We start from the raw sequence: 15,004 nt of genomic DNA on the forward strand, positions 1-15,004 counted from the left end.
ACTTATCACATCAGGAAGTGGAATACCAACTCTGTTTGTGTGCATATAGTGTGTGATGTGTGTTGGTTTCTATTTCGGGGTCATCAGCATCTTTGCTTAGCAACAGACCGTATTTTGCTCTTTGATGTTTTGGGGCAGAATCAAATGCATTTGAATCTGTTTCATGAATGCTGGAATTTCTCTTCTTCTCTCACTGTTGAATGTGCAGAGTGGGCAACACTGAGGCGCTGCTCAACACTCTGCTGCTAGAAGCATTTAATTTCTGTGGAGACGGTGGCATAAGGTACAAATGGCGGGTTACTGTATCTGTATTTGGTAAATGCTTTTCTTTGGTGTATCTTTTGTTGCTCTGAACTACTCTGAACTGTTCATGATGTGATTTGATTCTTAGATCAGTCCTGGTGGCTATTGTTACTCACTTCATATATTTGTCTTAAAATGTAACATGTATTACCTCCTTCTCATTAGATGACCTGTCCAACTGAAAACCTAAAATACCACCAGCTCGCAGACCTTAAATTTGGCTTCCTCGTGCCACCAATACAAAGACTTGATGGCTCACATCGTCAACTGGTGTACAATGGCTGTTTGCATCGACACACTGGCTGCTTTGGCACTCTCAAGAGGAAGTTGCCCTGTGCAAGACCAAGCACAGACTGAGTGTGGTTTAAATCCAAACAAGAATAAGAGCCTGTATAGGTGATTGTGAGCTGCATAAGACATGTGTTTATAATTCATAATGGCTGAGATTTCTTATATTGAGTTGCACATGAAAATAAAGTAAATGCATATTTCCGTTTTGGTGCATGCCCGTCTTTATCCTTTTGAATCCACAGGTCATCTTTTGTGTCTCGCCCCAGCAACTGTAAAAGCTTCACACGCAGGCTAATGGTTGAATTACTGTTGTGTGAATTCAATCACTGCAATGTTTAAAAGATCATTTATGACTTTCTAAGCAAAGTCCTTCATGATATATACCTAAAATGACCTCATAACCCGAACACATCTGCATCTGTGAGGTCGAACAGGCCTTCAGGGCGTCCTCAGGGCTGCTGGTGGGAAGGCTGCAGTCTTCGTGTGTGTGTTTGTGTGTGCAAGAGTGTGTTTGTGTGTGTATGGTTTAGCTTGAGGAGCGATTTCAGCAGAGTCAAACCAAGGATTAGGACAAGGCGCCGCATGGAAATAGTAAATTAGCCTGAGGGCTAAAGAAGGGTTTGTGTGTGCGCATTCATGGAAATTGATGTGTGGGCTGAAACGTGTGTGTGTGTGTGTGTGTGTGTGTGTGAGTCTATGTGTGACTAGAAGCCAAAAATACAAACATTTTTTATCGACTACACTTGAAGATAGTGTATGTAAATAACCTTTCACAGGTTTTATTGAGGGTTTGCAGACCTCTGACACTGCTCAGGTCCGTTTAGTGTCCTGGGTTACTGTTTGTTCAGCATCAAAAACAGACCAGGAGCCAGTTTGACAGCTATTGAGTTCTGCATCTAATTTATCTTCAGTGACCACCAGCATGTTTTCAGCCAGCGTCATTGCCACTACTGTGTGGAGGTCCTACCCCACAGACATTATCTAATCATGCGACTAAAAGATGCAGAAAGATGCTGAGCTGTGGAGGCCCTGATAATGTAAATACAAGCAACCAAGAATGTTTAGACAAAACAAATGTCAACATGTTCCCTTCCCGTCATCTCTGACTTTTTACAAGATGAAACAAAGCATTTGGCTTAGTTTAAAGCAAAATCTGTGTTTTTTTACGATACCAGTGTATGAAATGACAATGTGAAATTGTATCTGGTATGAATCTACAAAGAATTATCACCCGAATCTGTGGCTCCTCTTAGCTTTACAGAGCTTTACAGTAAGTTTCTGCTTATTGTTTAGCTGTTCGGCGACAACTTAACTGTTTTGGTTGAGAGTCACCCCTCATGCAGCTGGCAGCTGCTTTCAGAGAAAAAAGCTCTAAAAACCAACTGTACACCAACGACTAAATCTAGAGCCAAACATTTCCCTCAGGAGTTGTTTGTGACCAAAAACTGAGCTAAAAGAGATTAAATATTGGAACTGCTCAACAAGTTCAATACAAAAGGTGATATTCTGTCAATGCTGTATTCATAAATCGCTTCCAATGCCATCAACTGGCAAAGAAATCCGTTAGTAACTTCACAGAATTACCTTTTCTGATTTGCAGTCCAACATAAAGTACACTGGAACAAAACAATTTTCATTCAACATTTCAGTCTGTAATTAAGGGGAATGAGAAATACTTTAAAGCATGCATTTGAAAATGTTGTGCAAAAGTGAAAATCATACTTTAAATTCTTAGGGATAAATCTTGCTAAACCACTGGAAGGTCCAGTAATTGCTTGTATTAAAGGCCACTCATACAGGCTCATCCACCACCTGTTCACTGCTCCATACATTCACTAATGCAGAATAGTTGCACATACGTTGTAGCAGGCAGCCTTGGCTGTGGGTGTTTTTGTTGCACATATGGAGAGTGGTATAGGGTCTTATGCCTGGATGTTTGATGTGGATGTTTGTGTGAGCGCTCCGCAACATTCGCTTCATCACGAGACCTTCTAACGGGGATTAAATAGGCCTCATTCATAGGAAGAACACTTTAAGCGCCCGGGCTGTGAGTTATGTTGGCTATTAAAGCCAGCCTTAAAGGTGAGGTGTTGGGGCTATGAGGGATTAAGGGGGCGGTCTGTGCTTCGTCAGGAGTGGCAGGATCAGAAGAAGTGTCAGAACCGCAGAAAAAACAAACACATATTTATATAGTTAAAACCTGCTGTTAAAAACACATTTATGTCTATGTGGGTAATGCTGCTCATTAGTTCCCACCCTCGTTTAATGATCGTGGTTTTACCCATCTCAACACAACAGTGATGCTCATTTTATTAAAAGCAGTCATCAAAACACATCTGTGTTTATGAGGGTTTAAAACCACCAAAGGATTAAACGCTGCTCACTATCAGAACCGCCATCAACTAGAAAACAGTTTTCTTTTAAGTCGAGTCTTTGTTCACATATGATAATAAGTTCCAGTCACAGTGTTCGATTTAAGAAAAGACTGGCATAACAGACTGCAGTATTGTTTTCTACATACAGTATACTTTCGAGCTATCTTTCGGAAATGACCTAATTGTATCATCAATCCCCCTAATCAGCAGGAGGAGCTGTGCAGTAAAGTTTCACCAGGTGCAGTATAGATCTTTGATTTCATTCTGGAAAAGAGGTGTACCAAATAGTTAAGAAAAGGTATACAGAGTGTCATTAAGGGCTAAATAATAATATACATTTTGAGATAATTATTTACCACTGTATTTCTTGTTTTGATCAAGAAACCCAGATATGTTTGTTTCCATCGTTTAAGAGAATGAACAAGAAGAATAACGATGGAATGAAATATTTGGTGTTATCTTTTACTTGATTTATGTCGCTATACATTTTCTTACTGTCAAACTTTGGCAGCTGGAACCTCAGGGAGACAGAAAGTCGAAAATGGAAACCTCTGGAGCAGCAGGAGAACGGTGTAGGTGGGGAAACGCTCTCAACAACCAACTTTTGCAGGACCCTTGAGCAAGACGCTTGATCCGTGAAATCTGAAACGTTGGAGTACTGGAAGTACGAAAGTTAAACGACGACTGATAATAAACCGATCAGGAAATGTTTACTGTTCATCTATTTGTGTTATCAGTTGTGCACGGGAACAGAAAATCACTTCATTTATTAAATCCCAGTTTTTACCTCCATACCCCATTTTACCTCCATTCATTTTTTATTTCTGTTCCTCTGCTCTGCCATTCCTCTCGCCGCCCTTCTTTACCTCAAGTTATAAACATTGTGACCTAGGTCTCTCAGGTGTAGTGAGAGGTGCAGTAAAGTTTGAGGAGTGTGGGTGTGTGTGTGTGTATGTGTGTGTGTGTGTGTGTGAAAGAGAGAGAGGGAAACAGAGTGAATTGAGGATATTGAAGAGTTAATTGAACTGGACACGTATTGTAAATCACTGCGGGTTTAAGTTCTCATAATGGCAGTTTATTTCTTTTTTACCATCTCACTTTCAGTGTGTGTGTGTGTGTGTGTGTGTGTGTGTGTGTGTTCACACACAGTGTAATGTATCAGGATGGTTAAATGGATTGACACCATGTGGAGCAAATTATGCAGGCGACAGAAGAGACTCAGAGAAAGATCAGAGATAAAGAAAAGAAAAACCAGACGTGACACACATGTCAACAGAAGCAGAGGATGTTTTAGATATACATAACAAAAACTGGAAACTTCAAATATATCAAGTAGTGTGTTTTTATGTTTTAACAAAGAAACAAAAAAAGCAAAGTAAGTATATATATATATATATATATATATATATATATATATATATATATATATATATATATATATATATATATCTCATGCTGGTGAAACAGAAAAACAATCAACAAATGAAGAATATAATGGATTCCTTTCAGTTATAAAAGCACTTTCTTTAATTAATTCCTGTGGTTGCCTTTCAAACATTGTTCATTCAGCTTTTTATAGACTCTATGAGGTGGAGTGCAAGTTAACGGTGCAAGTTAACGGCACGGTAGATGGATTTTATGTGTATGACGGCAGAAAGCAATTGACAGAAGTGCTCCCACAAACGTGTGTGTGTGTGTGTGTGTGTGTGTGTGTGTGTGTGTGTGTGTGTGTGTGTGTGTGTATCCAGACAGGGCAGACAGAGCTGGTGGATGTTAGCTGGGAGAAGAGGAAAACATTGAGACAGGCTAATAAGAACAGCAAAAAAAGGAAAGTGGGTAAAAGAACAAGGGGAGGACAAGGGGGAACAGACACACAGACAGAGGAAGGAAGGAAACACTGAAGACATCAGAGGGCTAGCTGGTGATGAAAGGAAAGAGGGAAGCAAGAGATGAATGGGGTCATAGAGAGGCTGGCAGTGACAGAGAAAGAAAGAGAGATTGCTTCAACAAAATTAAAAGGAGACAACAGGAGATACACTTGGCCCCAAAAGAACAAATTAGAGAAAGTCTGATATATAAGTGAGTGAGCCAGATGAGTGGAAGAGCTGTAAGTGCAACATGAAACATTTGTTAAAGCTAATTCACTTTAACCCAACATACAATGATACAATTTGTCACGTAACATCAGAGTTTCTCAAAATTATTGACCCATTTTCCTGAACCCTGTTTACATGGTGACATGTAACATGCATTGCTTTTTGAGGTGATTGTTCAGTTAATTAGTAATTGTTGTAAACGCACAAGGCCATGGAATTCATGGAAGTTGTATGCTATCATGCTAAAGTTAGCTCTCAGGCTCAAAGCATAGCTGAGCCGAAGTACACCTAGACTGATGAACGTGTAACTTAACTAAATAAACCACAGAATTGATTGCACATTGAATATATGTCTCGTATAATAATTATATTAATGTCCAATGGCTAAAGAGAGTCCTGCGACTTACTGTGCAGCTTTTATCAATATCAGCTTGACTTGACTTCTAACCCCACTACATTGTGTCTTGCCTCTTACATTGACGAATAATGTCAGTGTGATGGCAAAACACTAAACGCTGCAGCATCCAGCTCTGAGTGCGGCTCCAAGTCAGACGAGGAAAACGGCCAACTGTGGTGAGCTCACATACACAGCGCACAGAGTTATAATAAAACTAGTCAACTCTTTAAAAAAAAACAAAAGTAAATATGTTACCCTTTGGTGAACTCAGACTGTACTTTCTTTACTGTCAAATAAGTGCATGAACAGATATAGCATCAAAACAAACGGTGTGCTTCTTTCTTGCCAGCCTTGGGTAAGGCTCACACACAGTTTACTTCTCTGCCACAACTTTTCCCCTGAGATGCAGACAAATTTCTTAAGCAAAGTTGTCAGAGAAAGAGAAAACATGTCACATTGTGAGCAGTTACACATTATGAACATGAGCGGAGTTGACTGTTGGTTGCCTCTGTAATGTTGGCAACAAAGGAGCTGATTCAGCTGTCATTGTAAATCCGCATCGCGAAAAGTGCCAAAATGTTCAAAAAAGTGTGACGTCGATTTTGGCAGGAAAAGTAGAGGTGGCGACTCTGAGCTGAGCTTCAGAAACTGTTGTCATTCAAACTTTTCAGTGAAGCTGTGATCTGCCAGGCAGAACCCATTGGGGGCTGTAACCGGGCTCCGCTGGGCACGCTCTGTAGCATCCGCTGGCTCGCTCTGTCGACAGGGAAAGGGCGGTGCTGCCTTTTAAGAGGAGAGGAAAGACGGGGGCGCTCGACTGGGTGTCAGCGAAGCATGGAGACTTTTATTTAAGGATTTAGAACCGAGAAAAGAGGAGAGTCAGAGGAGGGTGGGAAAGTGAAACATGAAGACATGGAATTGTATTTCTTTATCAGATCACCATCAGTTACCGCTATCGTCCAGGAGTCTGAAAGACAAAGTGTCCAACCCACCTGAAGAGCATGTCTTTGGAATGTTAATGCAAACTCCACTCTGCCCTGTGTTCTATGCTGGGCCAACCACTGAACCTGCACGAGATGGAGAGATGAAAAGTAAAGAAGGAGATGATTCAGAGGAAGAATCACTGGTAAAATGTTATTTAAAGTCATGGTTTGATAAATTGCTCTGGAATAATAGATACATTTTTTAACCATTAACATGTGGGTGATAGTCTCACGCAAATGTGTCTTTGTTATGAATGTTTCCACTTTTTTGCATCTGCCTTTTTATCTGTTGTGCAGCATTGGTCCTGCAAGAACCGCCCGTCAGAAGAAATTCATTCTTAAGTGATTCATTCAAGCGATTTAAGAGAACTTGTGGCGTAGAATTTCCTCTTATGTACAAAATAATTTCCAAAACTGTTGTTTTTTAGAGATTGTCCCCTTGACCGCCTCACATATTTCATATTATCAGCATCTTCAAAGTAATGACTTGAGAATACATGCGTTATGTACATTTACTAAACATGCACACATGGATACATTACCTATCAACTGATGTCAATATGAGGGCATTTCTTTACATCCTGCAGTGTGTTGATATTGTTTTTGCATACACTCAAAGATTTGTATCATATAATTATAATATTTTCTATGTAAAATTTGTACTATTCTTTTCTGTTTCAGAAGGTAACATTTTTTTCTAATTCTACTGTGATCATTTTTAACATCCTGTATAGGTATTGATCTTTTTTATTCACATTAGTTGTTGATCTGAGATCAGTTCTGAAGCTCTCATGCTGCAGCTCAGTTTCCTTGTAGAACATATTAAAGATTACTCCTTTTATAGTCATAATGTTTAGGATAAAAATGCATTTAATTATGTGGAGGAGTTTAAGAATTAGCAATTTATAATCGTCACACATTACACAATATGCTATCCCCCCCCACACACACACATACACACACACACTCACACACACACACACACACACACACACACACACACACACAGTGAGATTACAGAGCTACTGAAGCCTGTGATGATGGAAATAGTTTGAGAACATTTCCACCTTTCTTTCTCCAGAGTGAAATACGTAGAGATGAGAGGCTGAAAGACGACCAACCCCCACACACAGAGAGAAAGCGTATAATTAATTCCTTACCAAACTGAAGGAAAGTTAGAGGGTGATACACACACACACACACACACACACACACACATACACACACACACACACACACACACACACACACACACACACACATGCACACACAAACGCACCTTGTTCTTGTACCTCAGCCGAAACACTATTTAAGTTGTTTTACAGGCTTGGTGATTATTTTGATAAGCTTTAATGATGATGGATTGACTGCAATTTAACGGAAATAAAATTTAATGTCTCATAAATTTTAAGGTGGCACCTTGTTTTTCCTTCTTTCCGAGGTTTTAAAACCATTACGCAGTGAGGGCTTTGGGACATTAAACAGCCCACCTTTAAAACTTGGTGCCTGACCGCAGCAGGAGCAGGGCTGGTGTTTATCGTCTCCAGGCCAAATAATATATCTTAAAAAGAAATGTTAGAAATTTGGCTCACAATTTTCATTTAATCGAAAGTGAAAAGTTTGTTCTAAATTGAATGTTTTCATTCGTCAATATGCTTGGCGACTTTGATTTAGTTGGCCCGTCAACCTCTGTCGGTGTGTTGCGTCTGGAGTGTGTGCTCACCGATGGAAAAATGTGCGGTGCAACCCAGAAAAATATTATTTCAGCCAATCCACTTAAGTTGTTAGTTTTGGATAGGTGACTTCCAGACAGCCGGAAATACAGCAATAAGTGACATCACTGCTCTTTAACAACAGAGCCAGTGTTGGTAGTAGACGGTCTAGACTCTAACATACAAAACAAAATTAGAGTAATTAAAAATAATAAATAAGTAAATAACAGGCATTAATCGTTTTGGTCGGGTATGCTTGTTAAAGGATAAATACCCCCCAAATGAACAGCTGTAGATGATGTACCTTAAATTATTTCTGTGCGAAGCAGAAATCTCTCATTGAAGAGGAAAAGGGAATGTCTCACTGTCAAAGTAATACTGTTGAAAGTAGTTATGGGAAATGTATGAAATCACTGATTGAAGTAGATAAGACGAATTGATGCAATATACTGTAGGTACACAAGAAACTTACATTTGAAAAGCAAAAAACAACATGTAGGTGCAACAACAGTCTTGAGAGCGACATTTGGTGCTGTTTTCTTTGTACCTGACATGAAGACATTCCATACGGTTTCTTTTGAATTCATTTGTTTTTCATTCATCTTTAGGGAGCGTGTGTGTTTAGTCTTCTGGAAGTGCTGAGACTGAACTGTGTATATTTGTGTGTGTGTGTGTGTTGTCTGCAGGGCAGTAGTGAAGGTGACAGTGCTAAATTATATTAAGACGTATGCGTAACCCATCTATGTACTTCTAGTCTTGATGACCTTCATTGACATATTGCATTCTCTAACCCTCCATCTCAGCATTACATCTACATGCCGAACCCCAACCAAACTTCCAATTAGTCAAGTCTAGGGGCACATGCACAATTTTATTAGAGCTTAATAATGACAACGCAGCATATCAATCAGCACCCATAATGCTACAGTCACACACACACACACACTCACACACTCCTCTTCCACTCTGACAGTGATGATGGATGGAGGGAATCAACAAATAAACATCTGGCACCGTGATGTATGGGTCAAGAGGTTATAGACTGTGGCCAATGTCTGTCTGTGTTAATGACACCATCATGCTGATCAACCACATTAAGGGATCCTAACCTCTGGTGCGGGGTCACGACCTCGGCGTGCTGTAGGAACCACACAACAGTCATCACTTTGTCCTCAGAGTGGACGCACACGCCCAGGCTGTTTGCTTTAATTTAATGGTTATTGTTTAAGTCTTTTTCTGTCTTAGTAGATGGTAAACAGTGATAAGTGACAGGACCGACTGGAACCACTGGGAGGATAGCGTGAAAGCAATTGTATAGAGGCAAAAAAGAAAGCAACATACTGTTTTTTCCCTAATAGAGGACTTTGTTATGAAATACTGTTATTACGCTAACTATTACCACGCAACATTTAATAAGGGACTACATTAATCACTGCTGCAGTAAGCACTCCTGCAACAGAGTTGTAAATGCTTTTGTGCTGAGGAATAAGTACAGGAACATTTCTCCCAACAAACCATAAAGACAATTTATGTTGGCACATCTGTTGATAAGGAAGTCACTGCTAGTTTCTCTCCTCACGGGCTGTTTTACACATTAGACTGGAAACAAGCAGCGCTCACTGCGGGGGGGGGGGGGGGGGGGGGGGGGGGGGGAAAGAGAGGGTAGATGATTCAGATGAGGGAGAGGAGGGTGAAGACAGGAGAGGTTGCTCAATTTGGGATTTGGGTTTGCCGTTGTAACAAGAAGCAACCTCACAGAGGAATTAAGACAGATATTTGGTTGGTTCTCACTTTAAGGAGCTATTTAGGTGGGACTGAAAATGAGGATTAGATGTTGTTTAGATTGTGTTAGGAACAGGACAGTCTTCCAACGTGTGTGTGTGTGTGTGTGTGTGTGTGTGTTTCTGTGTTTTTGTAAGCGTGTGTTTGGCAGCAGAATAGAGATGTTGGTCTTTCTTGACCTGCCTTAGTTCCTCCCACTACAGGACACAACCCAGTTGGTTTCTGGAGTGAGTTATAAATGAAATAGAGATAATCATCTCAGAGAACAAAGGAGAGAGGCATAACACTTAGAGAGAATGTCGTGAGACAGTAAAAAATCCAAAAAACATGCACACTTTAGAAATAATTATTAAGAATATTTCCAATGGTACAAGTAATTGAGCAATAAGCTAAGATATAACAAGCCACTTATATTAATTGAAACAACTTTTTTTTATAACAACAATTTTGCATGACATCTTATGTATTAGATTATCTTTGCACTTTCAAGTTATTGAAAATATTTCAATCACAGCTGCAGAGGATTTTTTAAACATTTAATCGTTGAGCAACAGCAGCAAACACACAATGCACGCAGTGAGGAACTTTTATGGTGGCGACATTTGTATGAAAATGACCACACCCACACCAAAAGAAATGACAGAGTGGAAAAAATGAAACTCAAGTGTTTCATATTTATTTAATGATTTGTATCTTATTGACTATTTAAAGAGCATAAACTCATTAAAAGAGTACAATAAAGATACACTCAATGCAGACGGTATATTTGAACAGTAATTCAAATGAAACAAGGAAAAAGGGTTCTGAAGATGAAACCACTGATGCAAGTAATTAATAACACATTTAATGTTATGTTTCGTAGGAGTATCAAATGTCAAAATGTCATTTTAGTAAGAAACTTTTGCACTGCAGTGAACAAAACAACGTTTAGTTTGAGCAGAACTGGGAGCTTTAAATGACTTCCTCATGCAGTTGCACGGATTCGTTTTTTTCTTTTTTCTACATAATGGGAAGTCCCCATGTGGTCTCTCTTGTACGTCAGCTGTGTTTTATCCTGGTCTGGGAGTGTTTAGTGTCCAGTGGTCAGTGGCAGGGTCACATCTTAATCAGGACAGGCAGGAGTCCTGTGTGTGAGAGTTCACTGCTAAGGTCAGGCTCTAATCAGTCTAAATTGTAACTTGGGGCACGTAAAGGTCCCAAAAGCGGTCTGTGTGTGTGTGTGTGTGTGTGTGTGTGTGTGTGTGTGTGTGTGTGTGTGTGTGTGTGTGTGTGTGTGTGTACTGGCACACAGGTCCCAAACCAAATTTAAATATCCCCCTTTACTGCACAGGCCACATGTGTTAAAGACCAAATGTCTGTGTGCAAGTGTGTGTGTGTGTGTGTGTGTGTGCCTCTTTTCTCTCCTCTTAACTTCTCATGTACTTCCACTTATCAGCTGTGTATATTCGGTTCATCGTATAAGGCGACTTAAGTTAAAGGTCTCTTTCCTTATTTTGGGTGAGCTGCATCTGAGTTTTGTTTTCAAATTATGGATTTGATCTGTTTCTGTGACCTAACTTTTTCTTTAGATATTGAAAAAATGCTCATTACTCATTACATCTTAGTTTTAATAACGTAGATACCAAATTCCTGCACCGATACGAAGAAAAAAAAGGAAAAGTGAAATGCTACAACAGCAGGAAAACACATTATTGCCTCAAAGTAAAAAAAAAAAGAATTAATAACACGATTATGAGTTAAAATATCAGTTTAGTGTGCTAATATGCTATCAATTACAGTAAACCGAAAGTACAGCTGGAGACGGGATGTCATTAGTCGATCAGGGGATTCATCCTCCGGGGACCATGCATGTCTGTACCAAATGTCATGGCAATCCATTCAATGTTTGATATCTCACTCTGGACCAACCGACTGACCAAATGACATTTCCAACCTAGAGCCCTGCTGCAATAGTGTGGCTAAACCACTGTGCACATTAAGGTGGTGGTAATATCTGCAGCACATGGAGCATTTAGACAGTTCTTCCCAGAGCAAAGTTATGACCTCTTGTTCGATTTCCTAAACTTGGATGATTACGGAGGACAGAATTATTCCAGCTGTGTTTGTTTTGGGGTTTCTTATATTTTATGACCCATCCCTGATAGCTAATAAAATTCTCCCAAAGCCTGAAAATCCATGGAGGAAAGAGATGGAGGTTGCTGATCCTTCTGGTGTGACCTTTCCTACACATATGTGCAGTGGTAACATTAAGTCCAGTCGAATATTTAAATATTGAATCACTGCTGGCTTGTTAGCCTCCATATTTCATCACATCCAATAGCTGTCCACTCAGCTGTTCCTAATCTTGTTCTCTGTATGCATTTGGTATTAGAGTGGAATACATATTAGTAACAAAAACCTCACTTAAAACAACTTACAAAATAACAAACAAACAAACAAAAAACATAAAAATAGCAACATGCAGTCTAAGACTGTCTCTAAGTATATGGCCAAACATTTATGGCTGTGTGGAAACTGGGGCAGTACACCCCCCTCACACACGCAGCAGCTGTTTCAAAAGTATTTTTCTCAAATGATGGAAAGTAATCAGTGTTTGAAAAAAAAAACAGCAACATTTGAATGGAACCTGAAGAAAAGGCCAAACAATGTGTGGCCTTGGTTTGGAATTAAACCATGTTATCACAATTTAAAGCAGAATTGAGTTTGTGACATATTAGCTACGCATTAGCTACTCTTCTGCTACATTTTAGCATTTGACAGAGACATATCAGTAAAACAACAAACACACTCACTGTACCCTGCTAGAAAAAACAGATTGATATTTCTTGTATTGGGTCCCATTGTACTCAGTTTTCAGTCAGCTCACCTGAAAAGGTTCTAATGGAACTTTTTTTGTTAGTGTGAATAAAATAAAAATGATGGCTGAATGGCCATTTACCTGATTCAGTTTCAGGATCCCGGTATTGTGCATATTGGATCACTGTCACACTGTCATGACTTCGAATAGAACAGAAGCATTGTTAATGTAACACCTGTGCTTTTCCTATAGTGAAAAGTCAAAATGTCTGCTGCAGCAACTAGCTCAAGAGAATCTTGGGAAACGAAGGGAAATTCAAAGTGACAGTGCTTAAAAGTTTTCCCAAGGATACTAATTTCCCTGAAAATAGAGGCATACGGAATCTAATTGTTCTCTGTTTGATGTAATGGAGTCACCTTCCAAAATGTTGAAAACATGAATGATTGTGTTCATTTTCTTTGAGCTTGACACACACCGGGTCCTCAGTGGCACAAGCTGGAAATAGTCACATCCTCCCAATCAGAGCGGACTACGGCTATTCTCGTTCAGTGCTGAGCACTCCAGGCTCTCTCTCCACTTGCTCTGACTTTCCTGAGTCACTTTGTCCTTGACTGTGTCTCCACTCATGTCAACTCCACTATCCGGGTTTCTCCTCTCATTGCCAAGAAAGATGAAAAATTGATGAACTCTGAGGCACACACACAAACGCACCAGCTGTCTGCTTCAGAGCTGTTCTCCACCTACCGCCCGCATTGTGAATTCATGAACCTCTGCCCTGCCATTCCCAATCACCACTCAAGGAGCACCCGTCTGATTTGTCAAAGTGACGCAATGTCAAGATGCTGGTAAGTGGTCTTACGTTTCATCTCCACTGACAGCTTGAAGAGCATAATTCAGGCCCGGGAGGATTTTGTGAGATGCAGAGAAGGTGCTTCGCTCAGACAGCACAATTCAATCAGACAATGGACCGCAATTCTTAAACCGAGGGAATTCTGAGAAGTATGGCTTTCCTTTCAGAGTGAATTACATTGTTCGAGAGTTTGGATAGCGATACCGAGACACAACAAGATCCTTCGCTGGATTTTTAAAAGCAAGCACCAAGTTTGAAACCTGTACGATTATGTTGAGTGGTAACGACAGTGAGGAATTTAAAGGGAGAGTTCGAGAAAGACAGAGTAACACACGGCCATGTAAATTCATTTTGTTTAATAATCAGCCCATGCTCCTCATGTTGCTCTTACAACGTTGCGGTTTGAGAGGCCTTCCTTCCTCTCAGGTCATTTCCAGTTAGCAGTACAATCCAGGGAACATTCATTCACAAGGATGGTGTTTTGACAAATTAATGAATTCAGCTCTTGAACACTCACTCTGCCTGTGGCCTCTTCTGCTGCTTTCCCACGTCTGTTTGTCCTTCAAAAAGAGTCTGCATGTGGACGAGTGCTGTCCAATCATGAGCCGAGAGGACTGAGAGCACTTCACTCCAACAAAAGCACCAATCAGAACAACTTCAATCACAGGTGGTCGCTAACTTGAGAAATTGTTTGTTTTGAATAAAATGCATTGTTATCGTAAAAAAAAAAACACGCATGTGCAAATCTTTTTGAATAATTCAAATGTTACTGTTGCTAAATACTTTAGATTAATGCTTTTTATAACGGAGAGCCAGCAAGTAGCCACATTTGGTTTTGTTTGCACTGCACTGTACCGTATAATCAACAGAATAAATGCAACACTGTTAAACTGCAGTAAGAAATCTGATTTTTGGCTTGAAATGAATAATCTTTATTTTTAAGCATTTTGATAATGATTAAAAGCAATCTGGATTCATAAACGTTCACATTTATTATCTCATATTTTCAAATTCTTAATAATTCAAGCAACATAATTGTCACAGAGTATTGTAAAAAAACATCACTCACAACATTTACCATCACGCACCGCTGTGGCTGAGTTTGTTAGAAATCTGCTGTATCGCTTTATGGCACAAACTAAGAGTCAACACAGATTTCTGGCAATGGCAAGTAATGAAACGAGAGAATGGCTGATGGAAAAATTATTTTGAACATGTTTGTCCTCTAAATTATACAAAAAACATGTGCCTGAAGACAAAGACAAGTAGCAACATCTTTACTTCATCAGTACGCATCAGTGTTTACTCAAAACATGATCTTAATTTAAAGAAGCACAAGACCACTGAGACGGAGGCTGCCCGCTATCAGCGCCATGGTTTCATTTGTCTGCAGTAATTATACAAAGGTAATTTGATCA

Source organism: Pholis gunnellus (genome assembly GCF_910591455.1).
Source record: "Pholis gunnellus genome assembly, chromosome: 2".
NCBI classification, from domain to species: domain Eukaryota; kingdom Metazoa; phylum Chordata; class Actinopteri; order Perciformes; family Pholidae; genus Pholis; species Pholis gunnellus.